This window comes from Eumetopias jubatus, unplaced genomic scaffold (assembly GCF_037043125.1).
Source record: "Eumetopias jubatus isolate StellerSeaLion01/CBP00866 unplaced genomic scaffold, mEumJub1_p1.0 scaffold_131, whole genome shotgun sequence".
NCBI classification, from domain to species: Eukaryota; Metazoa; Chordata; class Mammalia; order Carnivora; family Otariidae; genus Eumetopias; species Eumetopias jubatus.
In genome coordinates, this window is record NW_028274937.1 from 464,886 (window position 1) to 469,524 (window position 4,639).

Sequence of the window (4,639 nt, forward strand, 5' to 3'; positions counted from 1 at the left end):
GGGTAGCCACCCTCCCAGTCTGTAGGCTGGCAGGCTAGGAGGCACCTGGTGCAGGAGAGAGCCCTCAGGAAGAGAGGAGGGGCAGTTGCTCCCCCAGCAGCAGGGACACTTGGGCAGGCTGAGGGGGCATCCGTGGACAGCAGTGCCTGCAGCTGGGGTCTCCACACAGACCCTCTCCTGAGGCTCAGCACAAGCTTGTCTGATGGCCTTTGTCCCCCAAATACAAAGTCTGGCCCAGGAACCCCCCTCAAGCCCCAACTCCCAATCGTTTACACTCAGCTCAAGTGACAAGAAATGGCCAATAGTTCAGGTGGTGTTGGGTGCACAGGGAAATTTGTTTTTGTGGCCCATGCTGTACTGTGGCTGGCATTTTAAAGATCTCAGGGCTTTGATTCGAAAACGGTAGGATGCTGGGGACCCCAGTCGGCTTTCTGGAAACCTGCCTCTGGGCCTTGCAGCCCTCCCATCCCACCAGTTCTGCTCAGAATCCCTCCAGGCCACAGACCCACAGTCTTGGCTCCTCAGATGGCCTGGACGATGCACCTTCAAAAAGCGATCCTGGTGGGGCTGCAGGACACACTGCAGATTCCACCAAATCCCCCTCCCAGAAAGTGAGGGTACCACTGGACCAGCTGTCCGAAAACTGACAGGTCAGGGTTCCAAGAAGACACCAGAGGCACCGGAGTAACTGAGGAGCATCTGAAGGCCAGGTAGGGACAGTGAGAATCTCCAGGTTTGCCTAGGGACAGCTCCTGTCCCCCTAAACCCTCAGTGGGATGGCTTTACTGGGGGACTGGGGGGGACCATGCCTGGAGGACCCATGGCTCCACTGTTAGAAGTCGCCTACTTGATCAGTGCACAGGTGGGGAAACCTGGCCACACCCCGAAGAATTTCTAGAAACAGTAGCCATCTCAGTGGTAGCTGACCTGGGAGGTCAACCTTTCAGCTGCCTGAGGTGGGATCGAGCCACAGACCAGCACACTAGCCAGAAACGGAAGAAGGAGAACAGGTGCTTCATTTCATAGTTTCTAAGTCACCGGTTTTTTCCTATGGTCAGTATACTTTGCATCCTGGGAAATCTCTGCCTGTCTAAGTTCATGAAAATGTTCTCCTCATGTTCTCTGCTGGAGAAGTTCTTGAAAAATCTCTGGTTTATAGGTAAAAATCATCCGGAAGTGACTTTGGTTGGCACAGCCATGCTGGGAAAAGGATGGATTTTCCCCAAAATACTAAACATAGAACTCCTGTATGATCCCACTATCAGGTAGACCTTTTCAGAAAATGAAGTCAGTTTCTCGAAGTAAGATCTGCACTCTCCCACCCAATCTCCCTGAGGAGGGGCGGCCACCCTTAGCAACCCTCCCCTTGAGGCAGGCGTCTCCCTGGACAAGGGGCTACCCCAGGGCTGGGAGGTCTCCACAGCAGCACACCCAATATCCTGGATACTAGGAGACAGAGTACAGCACCAGGCCAGTGAGGGCCAGGACACACTAACCCAAATATGGCACCTTGGCAAATTAAATATAGAAGCTAAAAGAACTTTTGCATAAAGCAGAAACAAGTAGGTCTCTCTGACCCCCAGCCATCAGCCCTTCTTCCCTTAAGCAGGTCAGAATACTCCCATGTGGAACTTTCTCTCCCCGGACCACAGGGATGACGTGCTTATCACCAAAGTCAAGGAATTTAGGACCACGGGGTCTATACGAACACACCTGTTTAAACAAACCGTTATCTTCCTAGTTAACTTCTTTACCATTTACGAGCCCTAGTCCAAACCCTTGTGTCTGTCAATTCTTCACACACTTACTGCTTCTTTGTCTAAAAGGTAGAAGAGCTGTCTGCTCCAGTCACCTCTGCTGGTCGTCATGGTCTTGTGAGGCTCCCACCAAAACAATCAATACATTTTGCTTGCTTTTCTCCTGTCCATCTGTCTTTGTCAATTTCCAGACTCAGCCAGGGACCTTAAGAGGGTTGAGGAAAACTTTCCTCTCTTGCAACACTGTGGGGTGGAGGGTGGGGAGTCAGAAAAACCTATCCCGTCTTCCTCACTTTGGTGAAAACCCACCTCTACTGGGAAGCAGCACAGGACAGTGCATGGCTGGAGGAGCCAGAGAGAGGCACGTGGAACATGTAGGAGCTACCGGGCCCCCAGCCAGGGGACTTGGCCCCAGTGACAAGTCCAGGGTGTGATTATATTATACTGGGAGCATCCTGAACATCAGACCTTCCCTATGCCAGGCTTCATGATTGCTGCTCGTTGTAGTTGCTACTGTTGGTTTAGTGACTTTTCTGAACTAACTTTGTCAAGTCTGTATTCTTTGCTGTGTTTATGGCTACTGAATCCCTGTGCTGTTAACTTAGGGGTCAGCCAGTGGCTGGGCAGAGAAGTCACCCCTGTTTCCGAGCTATGGGCTACAGATTGGGGTCCCCACAACATCTTCAGGTTTGAATAATCTGCTCATGGAACTCAGAGAAACATGTTACTTACTAGATGACCAATTCATTGAAAGGACAGAAATCAGGGCCAGGCAGCCAGAAGCGAGGAGCAGGGCAAGGTGTATAGAAGAAGCTCAGAGCTTCCCTGCTCTCTGAAAGAGGACTTTGCCCACCTCCAATCTGACCTTCGTCTATACTTCCTAACTGATGACGTCCTTCCTTCTGACTCATCTGTTAACTCAAGTGAAAGACCCGGTGGGCACCAAAATGACTCCTCAAGTACTAACCACTGCTGCCATCCTGGTGATTCTTGGGCACAGCCACGAATCTCAGCTTCCTCATGATGGGGGGCAGCCCAGCAGCTGTGGGTCCCACAGGTCCTCCGTGGCAGCCCAGCAGCTGTGGGTCCTACAGGTCCTCTGGGGACAGCACCTTAATGGGCTTATGGCCAAGCAGGTACCTGTTCAGGTGGCTCTCGTCGTGCCACACAGCCTCGATCCCATTGGCAAGGTTGACCCCCATTGTCTGGTGACAGGCCAAGGTCAGTTGGTGAACCTCTACCACCGACCCCCCAGAAAAGGCCCCCTTGTAGTCAAAGTAGCCCTTGCCCCTGGGAAATGTGCGCCTGGGACTGTGGCCAATGCTCGTAGCTGAAGTCCTTGTGGGCCGCCCGGTAGAAACCGGGGTGCAGGGTGCCAAAGAGGGTCTCCATACTCACGTGGTCGCGGAACTTCATGTCCACCTCTGTGCACACCAGGTAGTCCACCTCACAGAGGAATTGTGGAGTTAACCTTAGAAAATATATTGTCAGCCCTAAGGAGTGATTGTGGAAGCAGCTGAAATGTCAGCAGCGTTCCTGTTCTCAGGCTACTGACCACAATGACCCGGTAGGAGCAGGATCCCATGATCCCCAGGGGCAGGGCAAAGGTTAGGAGCCAGGAAAGAATGTAACCCTCCGTGCCCCCCTTCCTGCACCTGGTGTTTGCTAGCACAAACGTCCCACTCTTCCCCGATCCCATGAAGGCCTCCCTGCATGCCTGCGCGTACGGGAGAGTGCAGGCCTGCTTTACAGCTTCAGCATACTTGCCATCCCTTTGTCCTCCTTTCCCACGCTTTGGGGCGTCTGCCTTTGCTTTTCTGATAAAAAATGACGTAAAAGCGATGTGCAGAACCCAGCTGCTGCTGCCCTACTTGCGGAGGCAGCCCTGCATGGCCGCTCAGATTGGTGTCTGAGAACTTTATGTCAGCGCGCGATGACAGGAAGAGCTGCTTACAGAAGCGGCGGATCATCACGTGCTCTGCATGGACGCGTCCTACCAGCGCGGGGTGCGGGGAACCTCGAGGACCACCACCCTCTGGCCTTCCCGGAGGGGAACATGGGGCCCGGCGGGCAACTGATTGGTGAAGACGTAGTAGGTGACCCTGTGTCCCACCATTAAGTGTTTCTCAACTGTCTGCAGGAACAGCACCAGGAAGACCATGTATCCACAGTGACAGGGGACAGGGCTGGAGGAGGGTCACTGCCAGAGGCTGGCGGCAGGACCCCAAAACTTGGGCCGTGAATGTGTGCACTTTCTTCAAGGAGGGCAGGCCCTGGGCTGCTTTAAGCAACAGCCACCCTCCTGGCCTGGCCTGAGTGCGTCTGCTGGTGGGGCCTCCCTACCTTCAGCTCCCAGAGATGGGAGCCCTCAGGACCTCATCTTACAAAGGGGAGCCTGAGGCTTAGAGGCTAGAAACCCATGCAGCTGATTCTACCCAGTCTGTAGGGCATAGAAACAAGGGCTGTGCCCAAAGGTGCTCAACTCATGGCAGGTGGGGACAGAACCTGCAGGGGGTCAGCCAGGGGAGGGGACGTGCAGGGTTTGCCGGGGAGCTCAGCACAGGGGGAGTGTTCCTGGCTCTAGCATGCTGACTGTCGGGCTTCATGGGTCACAGGGTCACCTACCCTAACCCTAACCCTTAACCCTAGCCCCTAACCCTAACCCCAACCCTAACTCTAATCAAACATCATGCTCAATTTTGAGGACTGACAGCTCTACTCTGAAATCAAACATAAGTCCATCATGCTGGCTTTCACTCATTGCTCATTATCGTACTAAAAGTTCTACCCAGAATGATAAGGCAAGAAATCCACATGTGGAAGAAAACAGTAGAACTAGGTCTATTCAGGGACCAGAGATGACATTATCTTATAGACAGAGC

At 53.4% G+C, this 4,639-nt stretch overlaps 1 pseudogene; it reads right to left on the minus strand.

Moving 5' to 3' along the window:
- Window positions 1-2,719: 2,719 nt before the first annotated feature.
- Window positions 2,720-3,918, minus strand: LOC114204261 (histo-blood group ABO system transferase 2 pseudogene; annotated as a pseudogene).
- Window positions 3,919-4,639: the final 721 nt, after the last annotated feature.